The sequence below is a fragment of the Stigmatopora nigra genome, chromosome 14 (genome assembly GCF_051989575.1).
Source record: "Stigmatopora nigra isolate UIUO_SnigA chromosome 14, RoL_Snig_1.1, whole genome shotgun sequence".
NCBI classification, from domain to species: Eukaryota; Metazoa; Chordata; class Actinopteri; order Syngnathiformes; family Syngnathidae; genus Stigmatopora; species Stigmatopora nigra.
Genome location: NC_135521.1, coordinates 10,136,744 through 10,157,780, shown reverse-complemented (window position 1 = coordinate 10,157,780; position 21,037 = coordinate 10,136,744). Strand labels below are relative to the sequence as shown.

The following is a 21,037-nucleotide window of genomic DNA, read 5'->3' as shown; positions in this document are numbered from 1 at the left end:
AAGTAAGGGACAGTGACTGTAATTCAAATAGTAACAATTACATTTGATATTATTTGAGGAATAAGAATTTTCCCCTTTCACTGACCCTCACACAATAAAATGCACCAATATTTTTTTTACAACCACCTTGTGTGGTCTTTACATGACCTCCCCATCCCTATATGGGCTTTCAGACCCATGATTGACAGGTCATTTATGCAGCATGTGCATGTATCTTACCTTACACCCTTAGGCGATGTCCACACTAGGATGGATAAATGCACATTCACTTAACTCTGCACCAGATATATTTTTTTCTTTAACACAAAGCTGTCAAATTGAAGAATCCTGAGACCCATTCGGGTCCTCCAGGCTTAAAGGCCTATGTGGCCAGGGTGTAATATTAGATGTGAAATACCATGTGTATTATAATGTCCATCTATGTGTAGATGTAAAGCTATGTTGAGGTAGACATTGACTTTACAGGGGACGTGATTTTAAAATGTATATGGATATAGCAAACCCTGATAGCAAAAAAATCACATAGCCACCACATGAAAGACCACCCGCGGCAGTTTTTGGAGTAGGGGCAGCTGGGGTTGCTAATCAGTTTCATACCTAAATCTCAGTTTAAGCAGTCAGTGAATGTATTAGAAGCTATAAGAAGTGGTTGAAAATGCAGATGTTGAAAAGCAGCTTTGAATGGCAGGTCATCAGATACCATTCCTTTTCCTCGGAAGTCATTATGCAAGCCTAATTTAAAATGATGTTAATAATTTCTTACAAGATTCTCATTCTGATTATGGGGACGATCTTTCTCTTTATGTCTTCCATTTTCCTTGAGTTTTCTTGCCTGGCATTCTCATCATCCTTCTGACAACTCTAATCTGCTACTCTATATCTTCTTTGGTCTCTATTACATTGTTTTCAAAGCATTTAAATTTGGCTGTCTCTCTGATCAGTGCCTATAAAACATGGTCACTCCAAAAAAGACTCAATATCTTTGTTTATTTCCACTTCCAGCTCAGATTCCTGTTCTCTCCTTTGTTGCTAAGGGAGAATAGGTTCACAACCCTGCATTACAAATGACTGCATTTCAATATAAAACAAGTGTCTACTCATTAAAAATCCAAGTTACGAAACAATTTCTGGAACAAACTCATTCTCTAAGTGGAGTTACTACTATATTAAACTTTTTAGACTCTATAATTGACTAAATAAACTCTTGACAGACCACTACCGACAGGCTAACCTTATATAAAAATATTTCTGTCCATAAAATAACATTATTTGCCCTGCAAAGTCAATAATCTCTCTGACATTCAAATATACCATTTGGCCTTCTTGGTCAATAATATTTCTGGCATTAAAATGTGCCATTTGTCCTCCCTGGTTAATAATCATATTGGCATTCAAATGTGCCACATTATCTCTATCCTACCTTTATTCCCCTCATTTCTACCACACGGTTCTTCGGCCTGCTTTAACCTTGTTAATTGTTAATTGCCCCAAGCAGCGTTATCTTCCACATTGGTGATTAAGCTCCTCTCATCTACATCAACTTTACAGGCAGTAACTTCTGTCTGATTACCTATTCAACACAAACTGTAATGTAATAGATGCTATAGGTCATTCTATGATCCTGCCTTTTCGAAAATAATCTGTTGGCTACAGGCAATTTCATCCTTTAGGCACAATACGCCACCACAGGGTTGAAGCTTAAAACTGTCCAATAGTGTGGCTGCATCCAATCCCCAATTTTTTAGGTGACCGAGACGTACAGAAGAGGCAAGGTTGGGTGAGGTGAAAGTCTAAAATGAACATTAGATGATGCACAGAGCTATAATACGTATAGTGGAAGATTGTCTAATAAATCCCTAGCACTCCCCGTCATTCCCCAATGCTTGGCTCAAGGGTCTTGTCGATTCTAACGCACCTGAACCACCATTTGTTCCACTACTGCAGCACCACCACCTGTTCTTTTAGGTTCCTTGTATATATACAGTGTTCCCTCGCTTATCGCGGTTAATGGGGACCGGGACCACCCGTGCATTTCTGTAGTAGGGATTCCCCTTCCAAAATGCTTAATTAGAATTTAATTCCAATCTATTTTTATTTTTATTTATTTATTTTTATTTTTTACTGTACACCATATAGAACACGGGTAGAGAGTGAAATTCATGTTATAACAAAAAAAATGTAAAATATGTTGTTTCAATGTAATATTTGTATTTTTTAATTTTTTATTTTTCCCCAAAAAAATCTCCGAAGCTCTGCGTCCGCGTTAACGGAAGCGCGAAGTAGCGGGGGAACACTGTATAACAGATTTATGCATAACTTCACCAACACATTTAATATGAACAAATACAAACACACTCTCTCCATGGAATTCTCCAACTACTTCCAGAATTTCTCTTTCTCTTCTAGTTCACATCCTGCCTACGGGCATAGCAACTCATTACATTAACTATTAACCCCTACTTTAAATAAATTATCAGGCTCATCAATAGATTTGATGCTCCTTTCAATCCAAAGAGATTCTTTACCAACTATTTCCTTTTAAAATAACACTTTGCTTTCTCTTATCTTGGTTAGGTGATAACAATCTGAACCCTCAAGCTTTTAGCCTTGTCGCCTCTTTTCTTATTATCATACAACATGACTGACTCCACAGCTTTCCCTTCCACAGTAACAACCTTTAAAGTCTCTCACATACTCAGATATCAACAACAACATGTATATAAGTCAGTCTAATGGCAAATTTTAGGTTGAATTTTTTCTAGATTTAATCTAATGTATTACCTTGGGATGTTTACACTGTCTTCTCGCCTAACTAGGCTAAAAAAATAGTGTTAATTAGTGTGAAGAAACAGAATTGTTCGCTTGATTTAATACTTAAAGACTCAGATATTGCCTAAAAGCAATAGTGACAAAGGACAAAACCAAATTGTCAATACAGTTTCAATTATGGTATTTTTATTTGATTGTGTATCTGTATCTCATCAGTAAATAAATGAGTGCCCTGACTGACTGCGCATGAAGATGATCAAGAAATGCTTTTATTTGACATTTTTCATTTGGCTTCCATCACATTTAATTAATTTGTTTGTTTCAGAGATTTCTAGAGCAGATATATTTGCTCGCTGCTGTAATTAGTTTGCATGGCCAGGCTTATTTAATGCATCAAAGGCCACTGTGGTTTTTTTTTTCCATTTTTTCTAAATCATTTCATTTGTTCTTAGTTTTATTTACTATACAGAGATACATTAGCTATGATTTGCTTCAGATATAACACAATGCTACTTCTTATACTTTGTGTGCGCAACATATTTTTGTCTCCTATATCTACTAAGCAAGTATAGTATAAGTGTGTACATTGTAAGAAATAAACATGTTAAATTGACCAAAAGATTACATTTTCGGTCAAAAACTGGGAGCTGTTTGTGCCAAAATTTCACCAATTAAATCATAAGGAAGAAACATAAAATATGTCTGGAATTTTCCAATATAATTTTGTAATAATATTTTTCTAATACTAAAAATCATGGCAAATGATCGCTGCCAAACCTCCCATTCAAATTGGATTTGACCTCTACCATCGTCAATGGCCCTAAAAGATCATATTTCACAGCTAATCCTCTCCATATAAAATAATTTGACATGTATTTTGTCAACGACAGGCAGTTAAACATTAAGAACAAACAACAACAACAACAAAAGCGTTATCACTGTGGCCTGTAAATAGCATATAGTATAAAAATGTAATGTCTATGTCCAGACATTTTTTTTAATTACAAAATACATATGCTTCCCCTATAAACAGTTAAACTTTCTCAAGGCACACACAAACCTTTGTTTTGAGATAAATCTATAGTATTACTTGTGTTCCATGCTATGATTACTACATGACCTGTTGGTGTAAGTTCAAAAGACCCAACACAATGTATCCTAAATCTCATAATAGAAGAAAAGCTTTGTAAACCATCGTAAAGTGCAAGTGCTCCTCGCTCGACCTTGTGTTCCAACAGAACAGCTACCCAATCTATCTGGAAGGGTTTTCGCCATGTTCATTTAAAGAAGGTTATGAGAACCATGGTGAAGAGTCTGGTTCTATTAGAATCAGTGTCAGAGAACAACCATTGTCTCCACCTTCTTAAAAAAAGTAGAGGGGACAGGCAGATGCAGTGATGGGTTCTGTTACTGAAATGTGTTGGGAATCAGAGGTGCTTAAAGGAGCAGTTTAATGTGAACAGACAGAAGGAACAGGCTAAAGGAGATGAATGCATGCAATGAGCGCTAGAGGGAAGGTGGAATACTGGCAAAACAGAGGGAAGGCTGTCAGTCAGTCAGTCATGAGAAGAAATTGGGCCCAAGGTGACAATTTCTACCGTGATAGGCTTTTCCATTGAGGATTATACTGCTTGGCTCGTTTCACATGAAGCGTTTCATAGCAGAAAAACAGGCTTGCAAAGTGTTGCATAGTTTTGGCATCAAATAATGCTGTCAGTGTTTAAAAATGTATGCCTTCTGCAGGCAGTTGGACAAAAATGTTTCAAATATGTTTATATTTAGGAATATTTATTAAAGAGTTTGTTTTTTAACTATAATGACAAAGTATACATTATTTTAGGTCATTAATTCATTAAAATATAGCCTTAGAAGCCTCTGGTATGAAGATTAAATCATTAAAGGTGGAGGCTAAAAACTAACTATTAAATAGCAATGGAAAAAATACAATGTAAAAATGTCTTTGGTAGTTTTGAGTCTTATGAGGTCAAATTTGTTAATGGCTTTTTTTTATTTCCCTGAAATCTAAATGGAGGTTGTCTTAAGATCTACTGTTGTTGTTGTTGAATCAAAATGAAAATTTATTGATGTGTCTTTTATGCAGTCTGTTCCAATAAAGATTTACTTTCACACACAGTGAGAAAAGATTCCCTTGTGTTTATCTTGTGTCCCAGTCTGACTGCAATTACTACAATGACTCAGTATGTCATTGGTCTTGCTGCAGACACTGGATTTCACTCTTTTTGCTGAAATGTTTAGAGCCTCTGGAAATTGTGCACTAAAAGCAGTCACTGCTACCCATTTCTAATTTGACCTTCAGACTCTATTCACCTTCCTTCCAGCCAGACACATTTGTATAAATTCAAGCCCTTGGGATGCCTGTATGTGTGATTTGGCTCAAGTAAAAACACCCAGGTATAAGAAAAAACCTCCAACACATTTGAGCAATCATCTCTAAGGGTATAGTATAGCCTGTATGGGTTAAGAATGGATGTGACGGAAAGACTGGGCCAAAGATAACTCAAGCGAGAACCGGAAACTCCTCTGATTAAACTATTAAGCATGTTTTGAGATCCTGATACGGCCCCATTGAGTTACAGTGGACTGTGAGGATGTATGGATGGGAAAAATGATCAGGAGGGCCTCGTTTTGGTGGAGAAATATAACACCCTGACATCTGATCAGCTTTAAGTTTGTCTTTCAACTCTATGATTCACTTTGAACAATTGAAACTATGCGGTGAGGCATAGTGAAAAGCAATACAATGCATAAGGCAATCAAATTTACACGCAACGTTGACCTCTTAGTAGATTTGGGCTGTTGTAATAACATACTATTGCTTGGCGAAGAATTGGAAAGCAAGCATATGTCAATGATCAAAAGAAGTAAGGCTTCTGCTGAGGGTAGATATTCAATATTTACAGAAATGGGAAGTGCAAACATGTGGTGTAACATATAATATAAAATGATGTGAAGAATAAACAAAGAGTAAATATGTTTAAGGGTTGAGGAAGAAGTATGTTTTGTGTTCGGAATTTCTTAGGGATCTCGAATGGTTAAGTGTAAGCCCAGCGTGGAATATTCGAGGTCTCTCAAGTCAAGCTCTGATTTGCTCATGTTTTGGAATAAAAAAATAAAAGAAAAGAAATAGAAATATTGCACAAACAAATATTATAAGAGAAATGTTAACGTAAAAACACAGCACAAGACAATAGAATGAAGGAGGCAAACAGTACTAGTTGTAAACACAATACGAGGAATAAAATATGGAATAAAAGATATAGACTATGAACGAGGTAAAAAAAAAAACACGCACAAAGAACTGAAACAATGGAGTTACTAAACAAATAAAATTGAGAACCCTTTTTTATCTGCCACTGAAGACAAAGCACTATAGTTGACATTTCTATCTCTTAGAAATATATTACATTTCATTGTTGACGTTTACACACTTTTTTTTATAGCTGGTGTATAAACTCCACATTAAATAAACACATGTACCCAAAATGCATAAAACGCAATAAATACTAGTGACAGATTTTTAAAAAATCCTGGATTTAGTCTTAGTGAGTAGTCAAGTGCAAGTAGGAGTCATGTCAGGTCAAAGTTTTACTTTAGTTCAGTTATATTTCTTTACTACAGTTATTTTTCTTTTCTTTTTAACACAGACTCGACATCATTTCTCCAGGCTAAATATTATTGACACATTCAATCTATGTGAACTCGAGCCTTTGACAGTTTTGTTTTTCCCCAAATTTAACGCACCAATGATAAATTGTGACAATAATGAAGCCAGTCTTCAAGTGGATGCAGCAGGCAATGATTTGTGTCCTGCGTGAACAGTTTTGATAAATGCATTCCACGTTGATTGTCTTTCTTTTCGTTCGATCATTTTCATGCTTAAGTGAACCAATTTGTTTCCCCCGCAGTGTTTTAACAGAGTTGATTTTACACCATGTCCATCTTGAGAGGAGCCACCCACTTCCTATAGCTACTACAAACTATAAAGTAGGGGTTTTTGCCCTCTGTGGAGGGCTAGGAATGACTGCAACAGGGGGGCTACAAGCGGCTGGATGTCAGTGAAAACAGGACTTTAATTAATGTAATGAATCTTTCTAGAGAGGTGTTGAAAGGCCGCCATCGGTGTGGTCTCAGTGAGAGCTCATTCCGGCTCACACCGCAGTGGTCATTTATCATCCACTAAACAATACAGTCCATGGTGGAGTGGATGATAAGAAACATGAGAAGAGAACGAGAGTCACAGTGCATATTCATTCCAAATTATAGTAAAGTATAATAGTATGAATCATAGACATAAATATCTCTTCACTAAATTTGGGGTTTCTTGATTAATGATTTATTCATCCTTTAATATGATATGCCTAAAAAATGTCAAAAACGGAAGTATATATGAATAAATATAGTATACTACAGCTAAGTGAACAATGTGTACAAAACCTATCCATGATATGAATTTATATTTGGGAACGCAATTGGCTGAAGGTGAATCAACAATCCCTTTGTAGAAGTCCAAGATGATTTTCTTCAATGGAAACGGGTAAAATGATGAATAAAACTAGATTTGAAGTATCAGGAATAAAATAAAAACTATACATATCCACAAGAAAGACAAGCACAAGTATGCTCCTGTACACCACAGGTTTCAAACACACAGCATCAAATGCTTAACTCTTAATCTAGAGGCAACACTGGCACCAATAAGTCCGCAATTAATTAATCAGCCATCAAATGTTGTCATTTCTTACTTTTTATGTACATGAGTCAGAATCTTAAGTATGAAAACAGGACAACAAATGAGAAAAAGTCCAACTAAAACAATCAAGAAAAAACAAATAATAATTAAAACCAACAGAACAACAAAATTCAAAAGTGAACAAATCTAATTTATAATAAAAAATGTATCACCTTCGAGAAATGATCAAATGTTACGCTCCCTATAAATATTATTGCTCCATTCAATTTTCCAATTTTATTTTTTCCCAATTCAATTTAAACCTATTTTGTTGATCAAAAGGGGACAAATCTTAATGGTCCTTTAGTAAGATTATGTGTGACAATTTAACAAAATGTTTCCCAATTTCAAAGAAGAATAAATGTCTCACAATTGCTTTGCTGGACATAAAAGTGTGTTATAATAAATAAGTAACGAGGGATTAAAGAGAGGTGAATTCCTTAATGTGTAAATGATGGACTAACTGATTTAATTAATTGCACCGCTTAGTGGAGAATTTATGCTGGTTCTATGCACTGGATGAGACCACCGGGTGGCACTGTTCTTTCAACCTTGGACTAAAGCAGCCTTTTTTAAAATAACCAGAAAACCGTAAATGTTCTTTTACAGCTAAGAAAAAGTTTAAAATAATTTTCCACCCACCAAGTTGAACATCGAAGTATCCACTGCTCATTCCAACCAGAAAATATAAAGAAAAAACCCTCACACACACGGCAATTATTACATATTCCGTGGTTCTTCCCTAACTGCAAAAAAGTGTCATCTATTTTGTTTGATAAAATGGCCACTCAAGTACAAATATGTATTCCTAGCGTATAAATTAGAACACCAAACAACTGACCAAATGAGCAACAACCCATTCGAACTAAAGAAAGATTTTTGTGATTCTTTGTTGTCAACAAGCAATTCATTATTCCGATAATACTCGAGTCCTTCATTCCGACATTCTCTCGACTTGAATGATAATACGCTGATGGGTTTAGGCCTCATTCTGCCATGAAACATGCGTGACAGGGTGAGAATGGAAGCATGCATGGAGTCACCACCCTCCTTTTACAAACAAAGTATTCTAGCCCTCTTTAGAAAATGAATGAGAATAACGTCCTCTGAAATGAAAGTCAATATTGTCAAGCCTGTTATTTGTGCAACCTTGTCTAGGATTTCAGCTGTTTTCACTTATATCCATCTCCATTTGTCCTTGACAGAGCGTTTTCCTTATATTGGATTAAACAAAGAAGTCACAGCGATTGTCACAGCTTTCATTGTGGTTGGATCTGAAGGAGGGCAAATTCTAGCTCTTTGTGTTAGTCCCTATAGTCCCGACAGTCAACAAGAAAAAAAGGTCCAGAATTTGCATTCTATAAGCTATCACCCAAATCCAGTGGAATCCCCCTTTGAGGTTGCATAATTCAAAATAGTTGAAATATACAAAAATCTGCAACAAATGCAGAGAAGATGCAAACTGTAATGATGCCCAATTGAATTTTAGACCTGTATAAACCTCATATATAAGAACATCTTGTCAGACTTTAGAAGCAGAAATCGTCAGCGGCTTTATGAAAATGGGGCATTCATTCATTTTCCATACTGCTTATTCTTATGACAGTTGTGGGGGGTGCTGGAGGCTGTCCCAGACAACGATGGGAATCCCTGAATTGGCGGCCAGCAAAGCACAGGGGGAGACAGGCAGCCATTTCAGCTCATACTCATACCTTGAGGCTTTTTTGTTGTTGAGTATTTAAGAAGCCTGTTTGGGGGATGTGGGAGGAAACCTGTGTTCCCGGAGAAAGCCTACGCAAGCCTGGGGAGACCATGCAAACTCCAAACAAGAACCTGGGATTGAACCCTCGATCTCAGAATTGTGAGGTCAACGCTCTAATCACTCGCCCACTAAAACGAGGTATAAATATCACTGAGTGCTACAAATGTCTGCAAAGATGTGTATTTGTACACGTATATGTAGATCCATAAATTTATCATTGCTCTGTATTTACATCATTGTTAAATCATCATTATGGGATATGATTACCCAATGATCAGTGTGTTCACATGCATAAATGACATACAGTAATGTTATTCATGAGAGCATAAGGTTAATTGTAGTTTAAACAAATCTGCTATTTAATAAGTGTGTTTCATAAAGATAACCATTTGCTTTAAGTAGTAGTCAAAAAGTTGCACTTACTTTCAAAAAGGTCAGTGACCTTGCAAAGTAAATTCCCAATGGAAGGAGAATATTTATTGCATTTTACACATTTAATTTTTTACAGCACCCCTTGGGTAATAGTGAAGGGTATTAAAAAGGACTTCTATTTAAAATAAAGAGAGATTCAGATGTTTTAACCTTGTGATGGACTAAGTAAGTCATTAAAAAGACATCTTCAATCCAAGTAAGTCACAGGTTGACATACAGTGTAGCACCATTTTAACAGTTTTGGTCCTTTATATTCAACCTCTAAGCTTTAGTAACACTATTATTATTCTCATTAAATCGCAACTCACACATTTTTATATTCTACAGAAGCTCCCCATAGAGAAATAAACATTGTACATGATTTTGGTATTAGGGCTATTTTGTAATTGCTTGTGTGATTGCATTGTTTAGAAATTGCTATTGCACTCAATCTCAAGGGTTTGTTCTAAACGACAGCACTTGGGGAGTAGTAACATGTTCACCTCCTGCAGTGTTTATTTACATACACTGTATATTCAAAATTGAGTGGGCCAAATTCCTGGCTTGTTCTAAGAAATAATGTCAACCTTCAAACCTATTTGGGTAATCGCAACACACATTATCCTTCATTTATTCATTCATTTTCTGAACTGCCTTATCCTCAGAGTACCCAGAGAAAACCCATGCAGATACCGGTAGAACAGGCAAACTCCACACAGGTGGATAAACCTGGATTTGAACCCAGGGCCCCAAGAAATGCAAGGCCAAGACGGTAACCACTCAATCCACTGGGTGGATACATATTATCAGAGGGTATTAAATAATTTTGCCTTGTTGAGGAGGAACTCAAGCCATGTAGTGGCACCCCATGGCTTCCTTTTCTTTTCTTTTCTTCATTATTATTTATTAGAAATACACATTTTCAAGTATGGGGTCAGACTGATAAGGAAGTAGATGTGCAGTTATCTGTTCAAGTGACTGCAGCAGGGGTCTACAAGATGCTGCCCCCAATAACGATATGGATAGTCCACATATTTTTTTTCTGAATAGGTTACCACTGAGGGCGCATTGTGATTTATCATTTGATATTGTTGATACTTGGAGAGAGTTATAAAAATGCAATGTTGCACATTGATATTGAGCTGTTTCCTTCCTTGTCTAATGAGTGTGAATAATTAGTGACTTAGTCAAGAGATTATATCCGATTTAATATTCAAATGTGTTTTCGGATGACTATAAGGCTGCTGTAAATAAAAACACTATGCAAAAATACTACTTTTAAGTCAAATCAAATATTTTTTTTATTTTCAATTTATGGGCCAAAAATATTAAAAGGGCACTGTGTAGTAGTATTTTTTATACATTTCTTAAGAAGAAATCACTAGAATATGATGTAAAAATATGATTTGTTAAAATAAATCTATTGGATCGTCATAAGATTTGTATCGGCAAAATATGTTGAAAAAAAGGGACCAAAAGTAAAAAAAAAAGTATCAGAACAGTATTGTTGTGGGTGAACTTTCATTTCATTTGGGCCAAGCAGTAGAATTTTGGATTAAGCGTGTACATTTTTTTTCTTTTCCTTTTTCCCACCAGTTTTATATTAATGGGCGCCTGGCATTCCCAAGTTTAAACCGCCATTCATCCACGGTACTTGCACTCCCAAAGGCTAGGTAATCTCATAAACTAGTGGAAACCAAATGGACAGCATGTTTCTTGGTTGGAGTCAAGTAATGCACTCCATTTTGCCTGGACTGCTTCAAGACGTGATTCATCAAGAAATCGTTTTCATCTATCGACAGCACTCTTAACAATCAAGACCAAGATTTATAGTTGTGAACCTGGCTTTAACTGAATTGTATTGCTTGGCCTATGCAGTGGGTTTTAATGCTACCCCAAAAAATATAAAATACTAAAGAATAGGGGGACGTAACTCAGGTGGCTTCTATTAATATATAAATTGGGAGAAAGCGAGTCTTGTAGAATTTAAACTATTATGGCATCTCAACTGGAATAACCCAAAATGACTCATAAATTTAACAGTGGTAAATGATAAAACTTTTGTGACTGTTCTGGCTAGACTCTTTTGACTAATGGCGGGTGAAAAATGAAAGAACAAAGAGTGCAAAGTCATTTACATGCAGTAACAATACGAGCAATCATGCAGACTTAATTGAAGCTCCACAAGAGCAAATGAAGGTTAACATTGTCATTACCGGCATATTACTGACAAACACAGCAAACCTTCACCAATGGAATGATCATCTGGTGTTTTATTCCAACAGACTGTTGATGATGAAATTTATTGTAATAATGATAGAGTTAATTATTGACTCGCTGCTCTTAATCATCATGTAGACCGACCTCGCCGAGGAGACATTATCCATCGGGCTTTCCAATTTATTAACTGTGCAAGGGTATAATATCCAATAGACTTGACTGTGTCAGAATCAAGAGAAACACTGTTGGACTTGTATTGGCTCTGTTGCTATAATTTTGGTCCCTTTTCTAATACACACTGCACCAAGATAGACAATAGAGACGTGTGTGTCCTGCAGATTTGTGCCACATTAATATAGAACCCAATGGGAGTGTCTCAGATATGCTACCAACTAAGCTACCCACTGTGCCATACACCATCAACATATGTAATAAATATTCCTGAAATCCATAATAACATAATACATTCATAAAACATAATGTTTTAATTGCCTCCAGGTACTCTGGTTTCCTCCCACATTTCCAAAAAACATGCATGGTAGACTGATTGGACACTCGAAATTGCCCCTAGGTATGATTGTGAATGTCTATCTTTCCGTGCCCTGCAATCGACTGGTCACCGTTTTAGGGTGTCCCCGCCTCATGCTCGAAAAGTCAGCTAGGATAGGCTCCAGCACCCCCGTGACCCTAATGAGGATAAAGTGGTTCAGACAATGAGATGAGAAAATGATTTAAGTTTCCAAAGGTATAATACTGAATATTGTTTTTCTCTTTTTTGCATCTTTCAGATGCTATTTTAATTTTTGCGATCCTACTATGATGAAAATGTTTGCTCTGAAAAGGAACAGCGACAGCCTTTGGCACCCCACAAAAACAACACACGTGTGCCCTAATGTTAGAGCACTGCACATCTGTGTGAATCCAAGCCAGAATTCCCTCAATTAAACAGGGATTTAGGCAAAGGTAGTTCAAGGACTTTGGTTGGTTGGCACAGACCTCAAGGCAAGCACAAAAATCCTTCATATATTTATGTATGTTTAAAAGCCAAGATAATGATGAAAATTGCTTTCAAATGAACATGGGAACATTTTTTTTACACTGCTCTTTTATCCTAGTTATACTGTGTATAGAACAACATACGGCAGTAATATAGAAAAAGCCCTTCATGTTAGTAAAACAGCTTTCCTCAATTGACCTTTGGCCATACTTTGACAAGTTAATGTAACAAGTCTATTGTGAAGACCTAAAATGTATGCGATTTATGCAAAAGTACCATCTAAAAAGTGTTAGTAAAAATGAACGCAACCCTTTACATGCTGAGAAAGAAAGGCCAGGTGGTAAGAGAGGTGACGGACAATCAATTCTGTTTTAATGAAGGAATTTTGTCACCAAGCACAACAGACGTTTATAGAGAAGACGTGAACAGATGAAGCCACTTTACATTAGTTGTTATTGAGGGACAATCCAGATGGGGCAATTACGTAGGCATAGCTTCTGTTATTTACTGCCACATTATGTCGTTTCAATTGAAGGTCATTTAAAGACATATAAGAGATGCTCAAGCCTTTTCATAAAGTGATCTCAAAGTGCTTTAGTCTGATGTCGGTCATATTGTGTGGGCTATGATAGGTGAAATGGAAAAAAGAGTGTAGCGATGTTGGCTGGGGTCCAGGAAGACCGAGTTAGATAGGAAAAAAATGTCCGCAGGGTAGCGATGATTAATCCGTTTTACTCTTTTGTCGCTCTGAGTTTGCAGCTATCCACTTTGTGTGCTTTCGAGGACTGACCACAGTTTTTCAGGGATATTTACTATTAATAAACAAAGCGATAATAATAAAAAATGTTTTTGTATCATAAATATTCATAGGTTAGAAATGGCATGCAACAAACTTGGAGGGACACTGACTAATTGTTTTAGTTCCTGAATTAACCCAAGGAATAAAGATCAACCAAGAAAACGCCTGTGTGTTCTCCGATTTTTTTCCCAAGTAACATTGGTGATACATCCATTCACTAATTGAACAGAGACACAATGAATGGATGGTCGATATTAAGATGTAGTTTGTTGGGCGTGGTTAGAGATGCAGGATGTCCCTTGAACCTATAAATAGCTATCTGACAGAGCACCCAAGGGAAATATCACGCGCTCTGCTGGGCTTCTACACAAGGAATCCTTAGCGTGGCTCCCTAGAGATGGACATCCCTTGTGGACATAGAGAGGAAACAACCCCTGTGAACATTAACACATTGTCGTTGAGAAAAATGAATTTAGCCAAATCACTTCTAGTGTTTCTCTGATAACTGTGTGGCTTTGGCTGATGCCAATATTGAATTAATACCACGTTTTTCTAAAAATAAATATCAATTTACTTCTCTTTTTCATACTAAATTACTACTTACTCTAATGTAAAGTCATTGCTATCATGGCTTTTCCAAACATAGCCTAACTCATTGTCTGCCAATAATAGAACTAGACGCCCAATCCATTTGAAGTGGGAGGGACAGCTACCCTCCTACTTCAAATGGATTGACCGTCTACTGGTGATAACCTCATTAGAATTCACAGCAGATGGGTGAGTAGACGCCATATTTATTCACAGGTAAGCCACGCTGGAGTAAAAAGGCTAAATTTGGGAAAATCCAACACTAAACAACACCAAGGAAAAGCAACACAAATGACATTAGAAATCCTTTACAAGCAAATCTGTATTGAACTGACAAGTGGGCTGTAAGCTGCTCTCAAATGATCCTCAGGACAAATAACCTAACAGGCTGTTTGCAAGTCAAGGACACCTTCATTAGCAGTCAGATCTCTCTTCATCAAAGTAAGATGTTTTGATGAGTTTGACCTGGGGCTGGTACATGCCAATGAGTTCCTTCATTTCTCAAGGAAAAAAAAAACACCTTGTCTCAGGAGTCCAGACAAGGGGGTTGGATGGTTCTTTTATTAATAATACATGTACTAAGAGGAAAACTCTGTTTTCAGTCTGGTATAAGGGGGTGAAGTTATACTCACTTGCCGTTCAATGAATAAGTAATGGCTCCTTCAATAACCTCATCATGATTTTTTTGGGGGCTATGTCACCCTAATTCAAGTTAATGTGATATCTATTGGCTGTTTAGAATATTCTAAAGGAACAATACTTGGTATCAGTGTAGAAAAATGAATAGTTGTACCCCAACAATACTTTATCCCCAATTTACAGTGGCCTATATAAAAAACAATACCTTTTTATGATTTACGCAGTCTCATACATATAAAAAGAACACAATTCACTTTACTGGTTCTGGTTTATATTTTCTTATTATATTTGCTTTAAGAATATTCTGTAAAAACCTGCCTTTACCTTAAAATACTTTAGAGTTGAAGACACATTTAGTGAAGCTATAGGCATCGGTGAAGTGAGCATTTTGCAATACCGCCCAAGTTTTCAGTTATGACTCACATTATAGCCTATACTGCTGCCCTTTAAAAAGCTAACAACACCTGGCCATCTGGCTTGTGCATCTTACATGTCATTCCAGCAAAAACCTGGGGATAACTAGGAGCAACCAGAGGGCATAAAGCCATGGACTGCCACTGTGGCTTACAACATGCATGTGACGTTAAGGGCTACAGCTGCTACACTATGGAATGTTGCAATATTGCACACTAATTGGGTACTTTTCTCCTATTGTATTGTCACCATGTAGCAGAGATTTTGCTAGCCTGAGGATGTGGTCTTTGGAGCCATTTTAATAGATATGCTGGTGGTCCTGATGAATGATCTAAGACATGCTTTTAAAACATGGTTGATATAAGCTTGCGGAAATAGTGAATGAGATACTGTTTTAATTTTACAATGGAAAACAATGCAAGGCATAACTGTATTAAAAACAATGGTTCAAAGAGCGTATTTAATCTGTTGGACCAAGTGACAATTTTAAAAATGTATGATGTATTTAATCAAACACAAATATTTTCGGATGGCTGACTTTGAATATTGATTGGATTTCAATAATTCAGATAATTAATCAAAATGACAATTCTAAAACCGGGCCACGAGAGTCGATGTGGATATTCTTGTAGTATAAGAATAGACAATGATGTTTAAATCAATTCATCCATTTTAATGGCGGAATTAGCCTCGCAAAGCAGTACCTCGATAATGACTCATTGACTAATGAAATGTTAATTAATTGGTGAAATTGAATTTGGGCTTCCAGGCTTGATGGAATTTCAAGACCATCCGTCTGAAAAATAGACATTTCATTGTTTTCCTTTGTTTAATTATGTTCAAATTAAACATGAGGAAATGCTGGATAATAACTCCAAGTTTTGATGTGCATTGACCCATAGAATAAACCTACCAATTTAATTGTATCCATCTATGAATAATGAAGGAATGGCTAAAAAATGATGTACACACCCAACAACAACAACATTAGGGGCAACTTAATCAGCATTCAGCCTGGAAAATATAAATAGAAAACACATGACCAATGAACTCTATGCCTCAAAGTCAATTTGAGTTCCATACAGTGCTATCAATCTGTTATTTTATTCATTTATTTTTAAATGTACCTACTCTGAATAACACAATGGTTGCGAATTAACCCTAACTTTTGAACATTGGGTGTCAATACCATTTCTCCCGCATTCTGAATTATCATGGTAATAAGGTGATTAAAATGCAAAACAGTGAAAATCTAATAAAGGTTATGTGGGGCAATGTAGAGCAAGTGTCATAAATATTATATCCAGATTAAGTGGGCAACAGCCCTCAGGTCACAAGTAAAAAAAAATCGCATTGATGAAGACCTTTATCTTCTTTCCTCCTTAAAAAAAAAGTTGAAATAGAAAATGGATAGAGATATCCAAGCCTAAAGGGCTTCAGTTGTGCACACACATAATGCTTCTATACTCCTGGTCAATATAGACTTAATATAGCATGAAATTATATTTGATCCAAGAAGACAAGATAGTGCTTGTCATCATTTTTGAATGCCTTCAAAACACGTGGTTGGGTTTGTTTTAGCTGCTACACATCATTAGGCTCTCCTCTTCCTCTATGCAAATGTATTGTATTAACAAAATACTTATTGTTCAGTAAATTTACTGTATTTACACTTAATTCTGTCAGTTAACACCATGGTTGGTGAAGTTAGGTTCATTTCAAACAGAAGTTCCATTGGATGCCAATACTACGACTGTCATCTGATTTAAAAATGTCATTTAATATTCAGGTTGTAATAATTCTACTTAGCTATTTTTTGGTAAACAGATAAACACTGTTTTCAGCTACTTTCCATTTTTACATGAATAATAAGTAATTGGGAGTTGTGTTATCCAGGTAAGGGAAAAAGTATTACCGTTTACATCATAATAGACAGAGTATGTGCTTTAGTTTCTCAGGAGGATTTTGCAGAATTGGCAATCAGGAAACTTTTGGATATACCGCATTAAAAAAACAACACTTGTGAATTTGACTTGGGAATTGAACATATTTGGTAAATAGATGCCAATTTGGATGACATAATTTATTACTCCACCCTTTCTGTCTGAACAGATTAGTTCAACCCACAATCAAACACAATCAGGGGAGGCCATCTTTCGCTGTCTTTGATTCGGTAATCTGAGCTTTGAAGATAAAGAAGATATGACAAAACAGCGAGAATTTGACATTACACTCTTACAATCGTAATCGAAGTAGGGGAATGCCAATAGGCATCTGAGATTTTTATATTTTTAATTATACAAGCAGATGGGGAAAACGGACCACTCCCATTTCAACAGCTAAAATCATTGTTGGACACTTGCCTTAAAACAAAGGTAGACATATACTCACTACAAAATGATTTTTGACATTTTTCAACTCTGCATTAGACTGAATATTATGTCAGTGCTGGAAATGAAATTGTACGTGCTTCTGCCTTCCAAGCAAAAAGTTTGGATCCAAGTCGTTATCAAGCCACTGCTACAAGACTGGTACACAAGAATATTAATAATAAATGGATGGGCTGCATTTGCAAGGGCAAATAAATAAATTCAATGAGCTGCTGTGGCGATTCCAAACAGAGAAAAGACAAAACTATACTTTTTTGGATGTTTTTCATCTCACTTAAAAAGCCATATTTGCACAATTACACCTATATAGTAAATCTAAAGTAAATAAATGTATATCCTGAACTGAAATATGTAATTGACAACTTTTAATTTGATTAGGTTCTTCTGAAAAAAAAAAATTACCATAGGGAAGGACACAATGGATTGCAGTTGAATGCTTTACCCAGTTGTGAGTAAAAAAAAAAATGGAAAAAAAGAGGGGGGAAAAAAGCAAACAAAAGCCTTAAAGCTCCTTCTTACAGGACGACTGCAGCCAAGCCGGAGTAGGGGTGCACTGCAGCACAAAATGCTCAATTCAAACAATGGTGATCCAGAATTCCCTCTATTATCTTAGAGCAGGGACTGTGTTTTGTCACTCTCTCCCTCTCTGGAGTAGAAATTGTTGCACAAAACATTTAAATGAATAGCTTTTGCTAATATATCCGTGCATATTAAATCAGAGCATATTATGACGACCTTTGGCTGCAGTGTTTTTGGTATAATCCATAAAAAATCCCCATGACTCTTTGCAGGATAATTGGAAGTGAATGAGAGGATGAATAGAATGGATGGATTTTTAAACGCTTTTCTAACCATGATATTGCTCAATTAACAAGACTGCATTTTGTTGAATGGTCACTTTTGGATCCATGAGTTAGAAACATTGTTTTTAATTATTCTCATTGATTACTATGACAATGACTTTCATGCTTGTTAGTCTAAGTATTAGAAAAAATATCCTTTCACTCTATTGAAAGAACTGCACCTCAACATTTGTTCTTGTATTCTCCAGACATGTTTTTTTTTAGCTGGGAGCTTAATCGAGGATTTGTGTGGCCATACGAGGTGGCATTAAGCCTCTGACATTGAGATAATAGTGAGGTTACGTTCTTGAACGGAGTAATTGAGAACTGATTGCTGATGCCCATAGACCCAGTCTGAAAGTGGCCAAACTGCTGTCACACTCATCTATCCCGCTGTCTGGGTCTCGACTGATAGCTGGTCTTCTTTCTTACCCTAACCTTTCTTTCATTGTCGTCTCAGTAATGTGAGAAAGTGGCCGAGACAACCTTAGCCCCCTATTCCTAATTAAGAAAAAAAAAAACATGGATGCTATTTTTGCTTGGAAGCACTTTGATCGTAAAGTTAGAAATAAATGAATGCAATAAAATTACAGTGGATATTTTGTGGATGGTATGAAAACAATGAGGGAAATCGAAAAAATGAACTTCATCAAATAACTTTTTGGAAATTAAAGGGATATTGATGCTTAATATTTTTTTTTTTTACAATTTCTTTGCACAAGCTTAGGGTTTTCCTCTTGGTGGTGGTAATGTTTATGGCGCGCTTGGTCTGTGTGAAATACTGAATGTTAAAATCGGTATTTAAAGGCACTCTTAGGTATAATTTACAGGCCCAGAAGTAGTGAGATTTACAGTCCGCGAAATATGGAAATTAGAGTGATGATCATTTTATTGTCTCTTTTCCAACTCATCTCAAGGGGTTGACTGATCTCTGAGCAAAAGTTTGTCTATCTTGTAACTTACTGGCAGCCCATCCATGGTGCTGCCCACATTTCAATAAATGATTGAATATACTTAACCTGTCCTAAAACGAATAGATGGTATACTTTTTATATACTACAAAGTGTATGTATTAATGTGTCTATTTAACTGCATTTGCAATGTAATGGCAGTTAATCTAATGGTAGAAAAAATGCTTAGTTCTAGCAAAAATGGTTGCAAATGTATCACCTTACGATAAAAAATGTATCACTTCGTTAATGGTTCATAAGTTCTGACCTTTGTTAGATCTAATGGCCCAGTCTTAACACCTTGGTTTGACATTACAGCAATTATTGTTCTTGAGGTACCTGGCGGGAGGAAACATTACACATGGATGAATTTCTATAAGGAATGCTTTGGCAGGTGCATATCTAATTACACCTACAGGGGCGATCTTTGGGGTATTAGAACACGCTAATTTACACTCATATTGGGCAATTAACAACCACAAAATGCCCAAAACAGTGGCTGAGCGTCAAGTTTTATTCGAAATCTACAGTGTAGTTCTATTTATTAGGTGAGATTGAAGGCCAGGACGCGTGGTTAGCGCATCGGTCTCACAGTTCTGGGGTCGAAGGTTCGATTCCAGATCAGTCCTAACCGTGTGGAAGTTAGACATTCTCCTGGGTTTATCAAGGTACTTTGGTTTCCTCCCACATTCCCAAAACATAAATGTAGGCTTGTTCAACATATAAAATAACCTTAAGTGTGAGTGTAAATGCTTGTCCGTCTCCTTGTGCCCTACGATTGGCTGGCCACTAATTCAGGGGTGCCTCCTGAAGTCAACTGGGATAGGATCCAGCACCCCACACAGCCCTTGTGAGGATAAGCAGTACAGAAAATGAATGAATTATTGAAAAGATTGAAAGCCCATGGGAGACATTCGGGGGATTGAAGAATGCAAATGAGGAAACATCTGTTCTAGCCAATGTTAATTTGCATATTGCAACTTTGTCAACAAGACCAGCAACATCCACATTATTATTTATTTTTAAATCTCCATATAGTACATCCATGTTAAAATGATTCACACCATTCCACACAATCCTCTGCATTTCAAACTAAAATCCAACATATGTTCATTACTTTGAATCACACCATTTTATCTCGATTCCGTTGCTTAAATATGAAACCAAATTTACTCCAATGGCAACTATAGGTATGTATTGACGTTCTCCCTCAAAGGTCAATGGAAATTCATCTGTTAGCAATTTCATTTTGCACCTTGGAAATACTTCATTAGGTTTTAAAACTTTGTGTTTTCTATATATGTTTTGTATGAAAAGAGGAAGATTACATTTCCCAAAGGTCAAATTAAATAACAACCTAAGGCACTAGTGTTTACATGCAATAATATACAGTATGAATACTGTCCTTTAACAAATATTGCTGGTATACATGAGACATTGGACCAAATTGAGAGTCAGATGATTTACTGGCAACTTGCTAGGCAACCTGCTGTCACAGAATTCTAA

At 36.3% G+C, this 21,037-nt stretch overlaps 1 protein-coding gene across 5 annotated transcripts in view; it reads right to left on the bottom strand.

Annotated features, from left to right (window-relative positions):
• The window catches only part of LOC144207146 (uncharacterized), a 163,922-nt gene that overhangs the window by 9,105 nt on the left and 133,780 nt on the right, over positions 1 to 21,037 (bottom strand). The window contains exon 9 of one of the 5 annotated variants that reach the window (XM_077732414.1): positions 6,835 to 6,966. The exons of the other annotated variants lie outside the window; for them this stretch is intronic. The gene's annotated coding sequence lies outside the window, so the exon portion shown is untranslated. Of the gene's footprint in view, positions 1 to 6,834; positions 6,967 to 21,037 lie in introns of those variants that run through there. 5 annotated transcript variants of the gene reach the window in all.